We start from the raw sequence: 17,521 nt of genomic DNA, 5'->3' as shown, positions 1-17,521 counted from the left end.
CGCCTGGGTGGCTTAGTTGGTTAAGCGTCCGACTTTCGCTTAGGTCATGATCTCGCGGTTCGTGGGTTCGAGCCCCGCGTCGGGCTCTGTGCTGACTGCCAGCTCGGAGCCTGGAGCCTGTTTCAGTCTGTGACTCCCTCTCTCTCTGACCCTCCCCTGCTCACGCTGTCTCTCTCTCTCTCTCCTAGAAATAAATAAAACATTAAAAAAAAAATTAAAAAAAAAAAAGAACAAAATACCTCGGTATAAATTTAACCAAAGAGGTGAAAGACGTATACTCTGAAAATGTGACACTGATAAAAGAAACTGCAGATGACTCAAATAAATGGAAAAACATACCATGCTCATAAATTGGAAAAACAATACATATTTTTAAATATTTATTTATTTTGGGAGATTTAGAGGGAATGGCTGAGAGAGAAGGAGAGAAAGAATACCAAGCAGGCTCCACAATGTCAGCACAGAGCCAGATCCAGGGCTCGATCCCAGGAACTGTGACATCATAACCTGAGCCAAAATCAAGAGTAGGTTGCTCAACCAACTGAGCCAACCAAGTGCCCCAGAAAAATTAATGTTAAAATGGCCACACTAACCCAAAGTGATCTACAGATTCAATATAATTCCTGTGAAAATACCAATAGCATTTTTCACAGAACTAGAATAAATAACAATGAAATTTGTATGAAACTACAGAAAACCTTGAATAGCCAAAGCAATCTTTAAAAAGAAAAACAAACCTAGAGGAAATCACATTGCAACATGTCAAACTATATACTACAAAGCTATAGTAAAACATGGTATTGGCACAAAAATAGACACATATATCAGTGGAACTAAACAGAGGGGACAGAAATAAACCTATACTTATATGGTCAATTAATTAAATTAATCTATGACAAAGGAGGCAAGAATATACAATGGGGAAAAGACAGTTTCAATAAATGGCGTTTGGAAAACCTAACAGCTACATGCAAAAGAATGAAACTTGATTGCTTTTCTTAAATCAAATACAAAAATAAACTCAAAATGGATTAAACACCTAAATGTAAGGCCCAAAACCATAAAACTCCTAAAATAAAACAGGCAAAAAACTCATGGACATTGGTCTTAACAATAATTTTTTGGATCTGCCTCCTCAGACAGGGCAACAAAAGCAAAATTAAACAATTGGGACTATATCAAACTAAAAATCTTTTGCACAGTAAAGGAAACTATCAACTAAATGAAAAAGCAACCTACTGAATGAGAGAAGATATCTGCAAATGATATTTCTGATAAGGGATTAATATCCAAAATATATAAAGAACTCATATAATTTGACACCAAGAAAAACCAGACAATCCAATTAAACAACAGGCAGAGAGCCTGAATAAACATTTTCCAAAGAAGACATACAGATGGCCAGAAGGTACATGAAAAGATGCTCAACATTACTGTTACCAGGGAAATGCAAATCAAAACCACAATGAGATACTACCTCATACCTGTCAGAATGACTATTATCAAAATACAAAAAATATCAAATATTGGCAAGGATATGTAGAAAAGGGAAACCTTGTACACTGTTGGTGGTAATGTAAATTTGGAGCAACCATTATGGAAAACAGTGTGGAAATTCCTCAAAAAATTAAAAATAGGGCTACCATAGGGTCCAGCAATTCCACTTCTGGATATTCACCTGAACAAAATGAAAACACCAATTCAAAAAGATACATGCATTCCTACATTCACTACAGCATTATTTAAAGAGCCAATCTAAGAGTCCACAGTTAGATAAATGGATGAAGAAGATGAGCACACGCACACACACACACACACACACGAATATTACTCAATCATAAAAAATGAATGAAATCTTGCCATTTGTGACAACATGGACAAATCTAGAGGATATTATGCGAGGTGAAATAAGTCAGACAGAGAAAGACAAACACCATATGATTTCACTTATATGTGGAATCTAAAAAAAAATAAACCAAAACAGAAATACTCATATATACATATACATATACATATGTATATACATATACATATATATACACATATACATATATACATATACATATATATACATATACATATATATACACATACACATATATATATATATATATATACAAAGAACTGGGGATTGGCAGAGGGGAAGGGCAAGGGGGGGTGATGGGTGAAATAGGTAAAGGGGATTAAGAGGTACAAACTTGTGGTTACACAATTTATAAGTCACAGAGATGTTAAAGTATAGCATGGGGAATATACTAAATAATATTGTAGTAACTTTGAATGGTAACAGGAGGTAACCACACTTATTGTGGTAAGTATTTTGTAATGCATATAATGTTGAATCTGAAATTAATATAACACTGTATGTCAACTATATTTCAATTAAAAATAAACTGAAAAAATTACAAATAAATAAAAAAATAAAATTAATGAATGAGTACTGAATTTAACTTTTTGTTCTACCTCTGTTGAGATGATCATAGCTTTTCCCCTATTAATCTGTTACTATGATAATTTACGTTGATAGTTTGTTTTGTTTTGAATGGTAAACCACCCCTGCATTCCTGGAATAAACTCAACTAGATCATGTATATTACCTATTTAATACACTGTTGGATTTAGTTTACTAATAATTTACTTAGAATTTTTGTGTCTATGATAATTAGATTGGCTTTTAATTTTCTTTCTCTATCTGCTTTTGGTATCAAGGCTATCATGATCTTATGGAATGAGCTAGGGAATAGTTCTACTTTTTCTATGTTCTAGAAAAGTTTATATAAGATTTAAATAAGCTAGTATTTGAAAATCTGGAAGAACATCTAAATAAAGCTATCTAAGTCAGGTGCTTCAATCACTGACTAAATTTCTTTAAAGGTGCTTTTATCAGCAAATACCAGAATATCCACACAACAATAGCTAAAACAATAAAGATATTTAATTATTTCTTCTAACTAGAACTCTCTCCAGAAAAAAAATGTTAACAACTGAGGGTTTTTCTTATTCTTGAGGGTGTTGCATATAAGTGATACTGTAACAGAAAGTGTAAAAAAAAGTTTATATATACATCTGAGCAGGTTCAAATTTAAATATGAACAAAAGGAGAATAAGGAGTAAGCTTTCAAAATCTCTCAATAAATAAAATATTATTTGATAGGTGTTATAGTCTAAGTTAAACATATATATATCGGAATATATTTTACATAGAGAATCAGAGAAAGAGTTCTGTATATTTTTGTGCCTAAGACGGATCCAATGCATGATACAAAATTTTTTTAATGTCTTATTTATTTCTGAGAGAGAGAGAGAGGCAGCATGAGCAGGGGAGGGTCAGAGAGAGAGGGAGATACAGAATCTGAAATAGGCTCCAGGCTCTGAGCTGTCAGCACAGAGCCCAATGCGGGGCTCAAACCCATGAACCATGAGATCATGACCTGAGCTGAAGTCAGATGCTTAACCGACTGAGCCACCCAGGTGCCCCTACAATTAAATTTTTTTACATGTGAAAAAAAAAATTAGAGACTTTGAGTTCTAATCCTAGCTTGCTTTCCTTATGACTTAAGTATTAAAGTCCAATTCTTGTACTTTTGTATTCTCAGGGCCTAATACAGTACATAAACAGTTTATAGAAAGTCTGTTCTTCATTAGAATGGGAATAGTGATACAGACATAATAAGTTAATATGATTAGTTTGATTGGTGAGAGTATTGTGTTTTGGTAGATATCCTCAAAATAAAAACTGGTAATTTTTCTGCAATATCACAAAAGTATAAATTAGATAATTGCACACATAACTGAAGAATCTGTTGTTTTGCTAATAGTGATGTGCAGATCTTCCTGAAAAATAACTAGGGCATTTTGAAAAGTTTTTTCTACTTTTAGGGATACAATTAATTGTGAAAGGGCACGTGTGTTGGAGAGCAGGGAGGAGGAACCAGAAGCAACTTAAATTAGGCAGTACCACTATCTCTTTCACAGGATAAAGGTGGGAGGAGGTAAAGAGGGCCAGAATCTGGTAATTTAAGGTGACAGGCACTAATAAAAAGTGTCTTTGAATTTAAAAGCTCCAGCAAGAGAGGACATAATTAAATTACATGAGGACAAAGACGGATAGAGAAAGACTAAAAGGTGTTCTCAGGTCAGCCTTCCACTACAGCTGGGTACTGTTCTCACAGAGTTCCCTAGAGAGTCTTCTACCATCAAGTGACATTTGAGGTATTAAACATGTGAGATAGGATTGGACACCTTGAGCATATGATCCTTAAGGGGTTGACAGTGCATACTTCCTGCTGAACTAGTTTCTTATCCTAGAGTCTGATCCCTGAGCTCAGATGTTCTCCTGTTTTCAGTACTTTACAAACTTCTATCATTTTGTTACTAAAAGAATGAGGAAGAACCAACAGATCGGCTCCGGCTGTGGGGTATGCAATTTACCTCCAGAAAACTAAGCCTATATGAGAAAGGGCTGGGTGAAATGGGTAAGGGATCTATTATTTACTCAATGTGTGTTATATGCTAAGCAGTGTACTAGGTGTTCATTTAATTTATCCTCATGACAATACTGTCAGCCAAATATCATTATTGCCAAGGAAGAAGTTGAGATTTAGAGAAGCTAAGAAACTTGCCCCTTGACTCATATTAAGAAGTTAAAGAGGTGAAATGCAAATGAATTCTGATTCCAAAGTTTATGCTTATTCCAGCAGAAGGAGGAATCCCTCCTAGCCAAGTGTTAATGCCTGGGTATTTCCCTCTCACTTGATAACGCATCATCTCCCTCCTGTAACATTTCTACAACAAACTATTTACTGAAACAATTTAACATTCTGCAAACTAAGATTCTGACAAAATCCCAGAGGTTTATGAAGTTCAGGAATATTAGTATGCATGTATTCATAATTCTAGGGGCGCCTGGGTGGCTCTATCGGTTGGGCATCCGACTTCAGCTCAGGTCATGATCTCATGGTTTGTGGATTCGAGCCCCACGTCGGACTCTTTGCTGATAGCTCAGAGCCTGGAGCCTGTTTCAGATTCTGTGTCTCCCTCTCTCTCTGACCCTCCCCTGCTCATTCTGTCTCTCTCTCTCTCTCAGAAATATATAAAACGTTAAAAAAATAATAAAATTAAATTAAAATTCTAACAGATTGAAAGGAAGTATACTAATTCTGCCAACAATAAGTTTTTTAAAAAGGAAAATCACTTCCTCCTTCATTTATTGGAATTGCTTGGAAGCTGAAGTCAGGAAATCCCCTTCCTTGATGTGTGGTATTTATGTGGTTGTTATTCCCAAAGAATAGCATTTATGCTGTTTATCCTCTGAAATTTTTAACATTTTATCATTCTCCATTAATAAAACATAGTTTTGTTTTAAAGATTTCTGAATGATGGGGCGCCTGGGTGGCTTAGTCGGTTAAACGTCCGACTTTCGCTTAGGTCATGATCTCTCAGTTCGTGGGTTTGAGCCCAGCGTCGGGCTCTGTGCTGACTGCCAGCTCAGAGCCTGGAGCCTATTTCGGAGTCTGTGTTTCCCTCTCTCTCTCTGACCCTCCCCTGCTCACGCTGTCTCTCTCTCTCTCTCTCCTAGAAATAAAAAAAAAAAAAAGATAAAGATTTCTGAATGACAAGTTTATTTTACTCCCTTTTTTTACATTCTGAGAAAATGAAGCTATAAGCAAAAACTATCCAATTATATCTTACACATAAAAAATGTATATTCTGGGGGTACCTGGCTGGTTCAGTCGCAACTCTTGAACTTGGGGTCATGAATTCAAGCCCCAATTTTGGGTGTACAGCTTACTTTAAGAAAAAGTGTTCCCTACAATGATAGTTTACTATCCTAGGAACTACTCATGTGAAAAATTTAATACACACACACATTTCTCATTTGAGTAACATGTATTTGGGAAGAATGCAAATTGTTCACAATATAGGATTCAGCCCTTTTTCATAATATCCAAGAATAAGTTCAGAATACTTTATTTTTTTTAAATGTTTTATTTATTCTAGGAGAGACAGAGAGACAGCGTGAGCAGGGGAGGGTCAGAGAGAGAGGGAGTGACAGGCTCTGAAACAGGCCCCAGGCTCCGAGCTGGCAGTCAGCACAGAGCCCGACGCAGGGATTGAACCCACGAACCGTGAGATCATGACCTAAGCGAAAGTCGGACGCTTAACCGACTAAGCCACCCAGGCGTCCCTGGAATACTTTAAAGAAAGTAAAATAAATTATTTTCATTACTGAAAGATTATTGTTTGGGGAGAAATAGGTCCTACATACATAAATGGGTGAGAAAAAAGCTTAAGGCGGAAAGCTGCCACCATGGGGCAAAACTGCCTGAGGTTGGCTAGTAAGAGATTATAATGAGATCATGAGTAACTTGTTATATCACCTGTAGGAAATTACTTTCTATCTGATGCCCATATACTATTGTACTTTGACCACAAACCCCACTTGCCCCCAGTCCCTTTGCTTCTAATGATTATGTCTGATTGTTTTCTCCACGTTCACGTGTATAAGATCGTGTTTTCTTCACATTCACCATGTGTGTAATATCCTGTGAGCTCAATAAATATGGAGACGAGACTCCTGTTCGGGACTCTTGTGTCCTCTCAGACGTTAGCCTCTCTCATATTCAATTCTGCATCTGTTCTCTTGCTGGACAAGACAGAACTCCAGACTCCTAGTCTGTGACAATCGTTGACATATAGTTTAATGGAATAGAATAGAATGTCCCAAAATAGACTAACACAGGGATGTCTGGCTGGCTCAGTCAGTAGAGCATGGGATTCTTGGTCTCAGGTTCATGAGTTCAAGCCCTATAATGGGCGTAGAGGTTACTTCAAAAAAATAAATAAAAATAAGTAAGTAAATAAATAAAAATAGACCAACAAAAATATATTCATTTAACATACAAATAAATTATAAAAGTAATTGAATGGGGGGGAGGGAGGCAGATAACCTTTTCCACAAATGGTGCTAGAACAACTGGGTATCCATATGGAAAAATCTTGACCATTACCTCACACCAAATGCTAAAACATTAACTTTTTTTTAAGACATTTTTTTAAATGTCTTTATTTTGAGAGACAGAGAGTGAGCAGGGGACGGGCAGAGAGAGAGGGAGACACAGAATCAGAAGCAGGCTCCAGGCTCTGAGCTGTCAGCACAGAGCCCGACGCGGGGCTCAAACCCATGGACTGTGAGATCATGACCCGAGTCCAACTCGGGCGCTTTACCCACTGAGCCACTCAGGCACCCCTAAAACGTTAACTTGAAATGGATCAAAGACCTATAGGTAAGAGCTTAAACCATAAAACTTCTAAAACTATAAAACATAGGTGAAAATCTTCATAATCATGGGTTATACAAAGATTTCTCAGAATATAAAAATCATAAGCCATAAAAGAAAAAATTTGATAAAGGGTACTGCATCAAAACTTAGTATCTGCTTTTTGAAAGATATTATTAAGAAAAATTAACAGGCCACAGACTGGAAGAAAATACTTTCAAAGCAGGTGTCTAATAAAAAAACTTCTATCCAGAATATATAAATAATTCTTGTAATTCAATAATAAGACAAATAATCCAATTATCAAATAGTCAAAAGACTCTCTCTCTCTCCCGCTCACTCACTCTCTCTCTCTATATATATATATAAAAGATATGAACCTTCATTACTTATTAGGGAAATGCAAATTAACCAAAATGGGATATCATAGCATCTACCAGAATGACTAAAATTTAGACAACCAAAAATACTAAGTACAGTGGAGAATGGGGAGCAACTAGAACTCTCATACATTGCTCTCAGGAATGCAAACTAGTTTGTAAAAGTCTGGCAGTTTTTTAAAAAGTTAAATGTACATTACAATGCAATACACTCTTAAGCATTCACTCAAGAGAAATGAAAACAGATGTCCATATGAAGACTGGTATGTAAATGTCCATAGCAGCTTTATTCATAATAGACCCAAACTAGAAACAACCCAAATGTCCATTAACTGGTGAATCCATAAATTATTATATGTCCACATAATGAAACATACTACTTAGCATTAAAAAGGAATGAACTACTGCTACATAAAACAACCTGGATAATCTTAAAAGCATTATGCTAAGTGAAAGAAGCCAGAGCCAGACAAAAAAGACTATAAATATTCATTTTAAATTCTAGTAAAGTCAAAATTCTGATGACAAAAAGCAGACCAAGTGGTTTTCCTGGGGCAGGAATGCGAGATTAGGGGAAGAGATTGATGGCAAAGGGGCATAAGTGAACATGGGGGTGTGACAGAAATACTGTATATCTAACTTGTCATGGTGGTTACACCGCTGTACACATTGAAATGTATACTTAAAAGCTGATGAAACATACCGTATGTAAAGCATACCTCAATGAAGCTTATTTTTTTTATCTTTTTTTATACAAATAGTTTATTGTTAAGTTGGTTTCCATATAACACCCAGTGCTCATCCCAACAAGTACCTTCCTCCATGCCCATCACCCCCCCTCCCCCTCACACCCATCAGTCCTTAGTTTCTTCTCAGCACTCAAGAGTCTCTCATGGTTTGCCTCTCTCTCCCACTATTTCCCCCCTTCCTCTCCCCCACGGTCCTCCATTAAGTTCCTCCTAATCTTCCTATATGTGCAAACATATGGTATTTGTCCTTCTCTGCCTGACTTATTTCACTCAGCATAACACCCTCAAGGTTCATCCATGTTGCTACACATGGCCAGATTTCATTCTTTCTCATTGCCATGTAGTATTCCATCGTATAGATAAACCATATCTTCTTGATCCATTCGTCCACTGATGGACACTTAGGCTCTTTCCATGTTTTGGCTATTGTTGAGAGTGCTGTTATGAACATTGAGGTACATGTGCTCCTATGCTCACTGATCACATTTTAAAATTTAGATATTGAAATGTTGCCATTCTTGTTTCAGCCTGCTCTCTTGCCAGTGCGCCCTCTCTCTCCCTCCTTCCCTTTCTTTTTCTCTCTGAAATAAAATTCTTCCAACACAGCAAAAGCCAGGCCTGTTCCTTTTNCCCTCCTCATCAGGGAAATACAAATCAAAACCACACTGAGATACCACCTCACACCAGTCAGAGTGACTAAAATGAGCAAATCAGAGGATTCTAGATGCTAGTGAGGATGTGGGGAAACGGGCACCCTCCTACACTGTTGGTGGGAATGTAAACTGGTGCAGCCCCTCTGGAAAATGGTGTGGAGGTTCCTCAAAAAATTAACAATAGAACTCCCCTATAACCCAGTAAAAGCACTGCTAGGAATTTACCCAAGGGACACAGGAATGAAGCTTATTTTTAAAAAACAGTCTTCTTCCTTTGTGAGAATAAGAGATCCAGATTAAAGATGTTTCCGATCATGTGACATTATTAAAGTTTCAATAATGTCCTTTCTTTGACAATTTTTTTTAAATAGAGAAGTTTTTTTTTAATTTTTTTTGAGAGAGAGAGACATAGCGAGTGGGAGAAGGGCAGAGAGAGAGAGACTGACAGACAGACAGAATCCCATGTAGGCTCCACACTGTCAGCACAGAGTCCCATGCAGGGTCTGAACTCCAGAATAGTGGGATCATGATCTGAGCCAAAACCAAGAGTCGGACGCTTAACCAAATGAGCCACCCTGGAGTCCTTCTTTGACAATTTTAAGATGAAGAAGAGAAGACCATTTTTTGAATTAGTTTTTTGAGGCTAAAATATCTGAAACATGCATTATATATATCATGTAATATATAGTAAATATGTAATTTTAAAAGCATTTAGATAAGAACCACAAAGCTGCTCAACTTAAATATTCATCCCTCTTTTGAGATTTGAAAAAATATACTGAGAGTTTAATTTTTTCATATACAGTTATAAAATGATTCCTTATGGGCTCACCCAAAAAAGTAAATTTACATAATAGTTTAATATAAATATATAAACTTTAAGGTTCAACTAAACCATAGTGTATCTTTGTGGTCACAAACTCTTTCTTACCTTGCTTTTTAGATGTTTTTCCCTGATTTTTCTTTACACTTAAAATAATAGTCATGTCTGGAAAAGAATAGAATATAATAAAGCTCCTGGGTTTTTGTTTGTTGGTTTATTTATTTGTTTTGTTTTGTATTTTGTTTTGCTCTATACATTCTCCTAAGGCAACTCATCCTTTCCAGGGTCCTTTGTTACCATTTTTATGCTGATGGTTTTGACCTACAGCTCAGAGGCAAAGCCAAAGTTTTCTTTTTTTTTTTTTTTTTTTTTTTACAAATAGTTTATTGTCAAATTAGTTTCCACATAACACTCAGTGCTCATCCCAACAAGTACCTTCCTCCATGCCCATCACCCCCCCTCCCCCTCACACCCATCAGTCCTTAGTTTCTTCTCAGCACTCAAGAGTCTCTCATGGTTTGCCTCTCTCCCTTTCCCCCACCATTTCCGCCCTTCTTCTCCCCCTTGGTCCTCCGTCAAGTTCCTCCTAATCCTCCTATACGTGCAAACATATGGTATTTGTCCTTCTCTGCCTGACTTATTTCGCTCAGCATAACACCCTCAAGGTCCATCCATGTTGCTACACATGGCCAGATTTCATTGTTTCTCATTGCCATGTAGTATTCCATGGTATAGATAAACCACATCTTCTTGATCCATTCGTCTGTTGATGGACACTTAGGCTCTTTCCATGTTTTAGCTATTGTGGAGAGTGCTGCTATGAACATTGGGGTACATGTGCTCCTATGCCTCAGCATTTCTGTATCCCTTGGGTAAATTCCTAGCAGTGCTATTGCTGGGTCATAAGGGAGTTCTATTGTTAGTTTCCTGAGGAACCTCCACACTGTTTTCCAGAGGGGCTGTACCAGTTTACATTCCCACCAACAGTGCAGGAGGGTGCCCGTTTCTCCACATCCTCGCCAGCATCTAGAGTTCTCTGATTTGCTCATTTTAGCCACTCTGACTGGCGTGAGGTGGTATCTCAGTGTGGTTTTGATTTGTATTTCCCTGATGAGGAGGGATGCTGAGCATCGTTTCATGTGTCTGTGAAGCCAAAGTTTTCTGAAGCCCAAAGTTTACACAGGAATTAAGAAATTTTCTTAAGAAAATTAATATAGTTATTCAAATATAGAATTATTAGGGCCTGTCTCAGGGCCTTGAAAAGGACCTTCACAAGAGAGGCCTGAAGTTAACTTCATCAGCTTCACAGCAAATCTGCCCCTGCTATAGCTATATCTTAAACCCAGATATTTCTTTTAGTGACTATAGAAATATCCCCTAGCTGCCTACTGGATATCTCTATTTTTAAGTCCCCCTTATAATTAATAAGCCCACATTTGAATTTGGTGTCTCTTCTTCCTACTCCCACCATTACTTCTAGGAAGTTGTTAGTTTTCCTATAGTCTCCAGATTAGGAAATAGCATCCAGTTTATCCAGTTGCAGAAGTTACCTCCATATCCAAACAAACCATCAAGTCTTGACAATTCATTTTCCAAATAATTTGACATTCACCTCTTTATAATTCACCTGCTTCTCTCCAACTCCAATCCTATTCTAGTTTAGGCCATCAACTTCTCTCACCCAGATTATTCCAATAGCCACTTAATGAGTTTCCTGGCCTCCAGTTTACTACCATCCAAACTATTCTTATTGCAAAGTTCTCTCTCTAGAATATGCATCTGATCATATCATTCCTTAAACTCAAATACTTTACTGTACAAACTTCAATATGCATAAGAAATTGCTTGACAGTATTTTTAAAAGATAAAGATTTGGGGACTTTACCCCAGTGATTCTGATTCAGTAAGTTTGGGATAGAACATAGGAATGGGCATTTTAAACAAGATTTCTAGGTAATTCTTTTTTTTTTTTTTTTTTTTAGTGTTTATTTTTGAGAGAGAGAGAAAGAGCACAAGCAGAAGAGGGACAGAGAAAGAGGGAGACACAGAATGAAGCAGGCTCCAGGCTCTGTGCTGTTATCATAGAGCCCAAGGCAGGGCTCAGACTCATAAACCCTGAGATCATGACTAGAGCCGAAGTTGGACGCTTCACTGACTAGGCCACCCAGAGGCCTCCTAGGTAATTCTGATGTAGGTAATCCATACTTTAAGGCACAATGTTTAATGGCTCCCCAGTTGTCCTACAATAGAGTTCAAACTCCTTAACATGTCTTCTGATGTCTTATAAAATCTGGCCCATGCTTCCCTTTCCAGCTTTAATAGTAACTACCACCTCCTACATCTAAGGAATTCTCCCTCATTTTTAAAGTAAGCATAGCCCTGGGGTGCCTGGGTGGCTTAGTCGGTTAAGCGTCCGACTTTCGCTTAGGTCATGATCTTGCGGTTCGTGGGTTCGAGCCCCGCATCGGGCTCTGTGCTGACTGCCGGCTCAGAGCCTGGAGCCTGTTTCAGAGTCTGTGACTCCCTCTCTTTCTGACCCTCCCCTGCTCACGCTGTCTCTCTCTCTCTCCTAGAAATAAATAAAACATTGAAAAAAAATTAAAAATAAAAATAAAAAATAAAGTAAGCATAGCCCTACTATACTTTGTTTCTCCTTAATGATCCTACTTTATCTCTTCCAGTAAACCAGCCACATACATACACCCCTCTGCCTTGCTAATTCCTATTTACTATTCAGTTTAGACATCAATTCCTCTAGGAACGTTTCTTTTTTTTTTTTTTTTAATGTTTTTTTTTGTTTATTTATTTCTAGGAGAGAGAGAGAGACAGCGTGAGCAGGGGAGGGCCAGAGAGAGAGGGAGTGACAGACTCTGAAACAGGCTCCAGGCTCTGAGCCGACAGTCAGCACAGAGCCCGACGCGGGGCTCGAACCCACGAACTGCGAGATCATGACCCAAGCCCAACCGACTAAGCCACCCAGGCGCCCCCTCTAGGAACATTTCTGATTTCCAAGTCTGAAGGAAATCAGAAAGGCTAACGTAGCTTCCTGTATTGTCCTCTATCATAGTACTTATCTAAAGCATCCTACTAACTTAATTATTTGTCCCACTGAATCACTATCTTGTTCTCCAGTAAATACCCAGTTCTTGGCACTGTACCTGGCATATAGTAGGTGCCTGATAAATACTAATTGGGTAGCAAAATGAATGACTTTTACTTAGAAGTATGAATGAAGTTAAAGGAAAGATGATAAAAAAAAAACTGCATTTATGCAACATAAAATATGTATACCAATGAACAAGTACCAGGAGGGACTATAGAAAAATAACCACAGCAAATGAACGAGGAGGAAAATGAACAAAGGATTAGAAGAAGTAATTCAAACAAAGAAATCCAAATGGATAATAAATAATAAAAAAAGACTATTTTCATTTTCAATTAAACAAATGCTAATTAAAACAATGATATTATCATTCCATACCCATCAAACTTGCAAAGATACAAGTCTGATAATACCAACTTTTGGTGAGGATGTAGAAAAACAAGATCACACACAATAAACAAAAGGATAAACTGAAGAGATATACCAAAGACTCTAGCATACAAACATAAGAATGTCTTTTCAATATTGTTTATAAGAGTGAAAAATAGAAATAGTCTAAATATCCACCAGCAATGGCATATGTGTTAATGGAATACTTCAAAGCATGAACTAGAGTTACACATGTGAATATGGATAGTTCCCCACCAATAAAGAATAAACCTTAATTAAAAGATCTGTATGAGGAAAGCAACAAAACTCTGATAATCAAAATCAAAGAACTAAAATGGAGAAATACTGAATGTTCACAGGTAAGAAGAGTCACTGTTGTCAAGATGTCACTTCTTTGCAAATTGATCTATTGATTCAATGCAATCCCAATAAAAATCCCAGCAAGTTATTTTGTGGATATTGATAAAATGATTCTAAAGTCTATATAGAGGGGCCCCTGGGTGGCTTAGTCGGTTAAGCGTCCGACTTTCGCTTAGGTCATGATCTCGCGGTTCGTGGGTTCGAGCCCCGCGTCGGGCTCTGTGCTGACTGCCAGCTCAGAGCCTGGAGCCTGTTTCAGTCTGTGACTCCCTCTCTCTCTGACCCTCCCCTGCTCAAGCTGTCTCTCTCTCTCTCTCTCCTAGAAATAAATAAAAACATTAAAAAAAATTTTTTTTAAATAATAAAAATAAAGTCTATATAGAGAAGCAAAAGACCAAAAATAGCTAACACAGTATTGAAAGAGATGAACAAATTTGGAGAATTGACACTATCTAACTTCAAGACCTACTATAAAGCTGCGGTAATCAAGACAGTGTTGTATTGATGAAAAACAGGCAGATCATTGTAACTGAATAGAAAGCCCAGAAATAGACTCACATAAATACAGTTAACTAAACTCTGACAAAGAAGAAAAGGCAATACAATGAAACAAAGATAGGTTTTTAAATCAATGGCTCTCGAACAACTGAACATTCACAATGAAAATAATGAAATCTAGACACAGACATTATACACTTCACAAAAATTAACTGGAAATGGATCATAAACCTAAATGTAAAATGTAAAACTATAAAACTCCAAGAAGATAAATAGGAGAAAACCTTGATAACCTTGGGTATGGCAATGATGGTTTAAATAAAACACCAAAAACACAATCCATGAAAGAAATATGGATAAGCTGGACTTCAACAAAATTAAAAACTTCTATTATGTGAAAGACAATGTCAAGAAAATAGACAAACTACAGACTGGGAGAAAGTATTTGCAAATGATACAACCAATAAAGGAGTATTATCCAAAATATAAAAAGAACTCTTGGGGCACCTGGGTAGCTCGGTCGGTTGTGCTTCCTACTTTGGCTCAGGTCATGTGATCTTGTGGTTCATGAGTTCGAGCCCCACATCAGGCTCTCTGCTGTCAGGCCAGAGCTTTCTTCGGATCCTCTGTCCCACTCTCTCTTTCAAAAATAAATAAACATTAAAAGAAAAAAAAACTCTTAACATTCCAACAACTGAATTACAAAGTGGGCCATTTTGCCCACCCAGGGACACACACACACACACACACACACACACATTTTAAAAAAGGCCAAAGACCTGAACGGCATCTCACCAAAGATATATAGATGCTAAATAAGCATATAAGATATTCCACATCATATGTCAAGGGGGGAAATGCAAATTAAAACGATAATATGCCATTACACCCTTATTAGAATAGCCAAAATCTGGGACAATGACAATACCAAATGCTGATGAGGATATGGAGCAGCAGGAACTCTCATTCTTTGCTGGTACAGCAAATGGTACAGCCGTTTTTGAAATAGCTTGGCAGTTTCTTACAGAACTTAGAACCTATGAAAAGACATGAAGGAAATTTAAATGCATATTATTGAGTACAAGAAGCCAATCTAAAAAGGCTACATATTGTATGATCCCAAATATTTGATATTCTTAGGATGGGCAAAACTATGGACATAGCTAAAAAATCAGTGGCTGCAAGGGTTGAAGTGGAAGGAAGGATGAATAGGTAGAGCACAGAGGATTTTTAGGGCAGTGAAAATACTCTGAATGATGCTATAGTGATGGATACATGCCATTGCATATTTGTCTAAACTAAGAATAAACAACACCAAATGAATCCTAATGTAAACTATGGCCTTTGGATGATTATGACATGCAGCGTTAAGTTCATCCTTGGTAACAAATGTGCCATTCTATACACCTGAAAGTAATGTAACATTATGTATCAAGTATACTCAAATTTAAAAGAAAAAAGTTTTTTTTAAATGTACCATAACAGTGGGGAATGTTAATAAGACAAGCTGTGCGTATATGAGGGCAAGAGAGTATATGAGAAATTTCTGTACCATCCTCTTAGTTTGGCTGTAAACCTAAAACTGCTCTAAAAAAAAGTCTTACAAGGGCTTTTACACAATTGGAGAAGGGGAAGTATTTTAAGAGCTTTCTAAGAATATCCATTGTTGCTACCATTTTTAAGGTTAAGAACTTCCTTTCATAGTGCTGTGTTACACTTTGGACAAAGCAGTTTTAGCAAAAATGGTTAAACCTTGCCCTCTGAGATGTGACAGAGGCTCAAGAATGTAAATACCAGAATGGGCACATTTCTTTCAGGTTTAGTTCTTTCCCAACTGTCCAACTTATTTCTCAAAGACACATGATAATGGAATGTTACATTTTCAAAATAAAACACCAAAAAAAAAAAAAGATAAGGAAAAAGGAGTCAATAGTGACAATGTTGAGAAATCGAAAGTATAAAAATATAGGACCCAACACAGGAGAAAAGTATTATGGTATAACCACCATTTGATGATATAATCTGTTAACTCTTTTTCCAATAAGTCTTGTGTAATTAAATTTGATACACAATCTACTACTAGACTACCATTTCTTACCTCATGCAAATGCAATTAAAATGAGACATTTTTCAGCTTTAGTACTACTGACTATAATACTGCAATTTTTTTCATTTTTTGTATGGTTACAATTATTATAACATTGTGTGATTCTACATTATTATCTACAAATTCCTGAAAATCATTCACATTATTTTTTTCAATATTTCATTTAAATGATATAATTTCCCCCCACTGCTCAAGTTAAATCTCCAAAAATTCAAGGAAATGGTTCTAGTAAATCAAAGTAATTAAGATGTTTTGCTCCTGGGGCACCTGGCTGTCTTAGTCGGTAGACAGAACATGGGACTCTTGATCTCAGAGTGCTGAGTTCCAGCCCCATATTGGGAATGGAGATGACTTAAACAAAGAAATAAAAGGTGCTTTGTTTCTAATAAAAGACAAATTTGTTACTTTTTAGAAATATATTCCTAGACAGAGTTTCAAATTTATTAAGTGGAATGTGTTTAAGTTTTTGTTTTTTTTTAAAATGCTTTATTTATTTCTAGGAGAGAGAGAGACAGCGTGAGCAGGGGGAGGGTCAGAGAGAGAGGGAGTCACAGACTGAAACAGGCTCCAGGCTCCGAGCTGGCTGTCAGCACAGAGCCTGACGCGGGGCTCGAACCCATGAACCGCGAGATCATGACCCAAGCGAAAGTCGGACGCTTAACCGACTAAGCCACCCAGGCGCCCCTTAAGTGGAATGTCTTTAAACTTATTTGACTTAAATCTTTAACATGAGATTCATACTTTCTAATCTAATTTAAAAATTTCCAAATCTTGGTGCGCCTGGGTGGCTCAGTGATGTCTGACTTCATCTCAGGCATGATGGTTGGTGGTTTCGAGCCCTGCATCGAGTTCTGTGCTGGCAGCTCAGAGACTGGAGCCTGTTTCGGATTCTGTGTCTTCCTCTCTCTCCGCCCCTCACCTGTTCATGTTCTGTTTCTCTCTGTCTCAAAAATAAATAAACTATTAAAAAAACTTCTTTAATGTCTTTAATGGTACACTTAATTTTTTTCCTTTCTGAATATTAGTTGATCTTGACTGCAGTGCAATTGAAAATAATAAAAATTCTTCAAGAATGGCAATCATTAGGGGCACCTGGGAGGCTCAGTTGGTTAAACATCTGACTCTTGATTTCAGCCCAGGTCATGATCGCAGGATCATGGGATCAAGCCCTGTGTCGT

This window comes from Hyaena hyaena, unplaced genomic scaffold (genome assembly GCF_003009895.1).
Source record: "Hyaena hyaena isolate Hyena2069 unplaced genomic scaffold, ASM300989v1 scaffold_192, whole genome shotgun sequence".
NCBI lineage: Eukaryota > Metazoa > Chordata > Mammalia > Carnivora > Hyaenidae > Hyaena > Hyaena hyaena.
Note: the sequence above shows the minus strand (reverse complement) of the source record.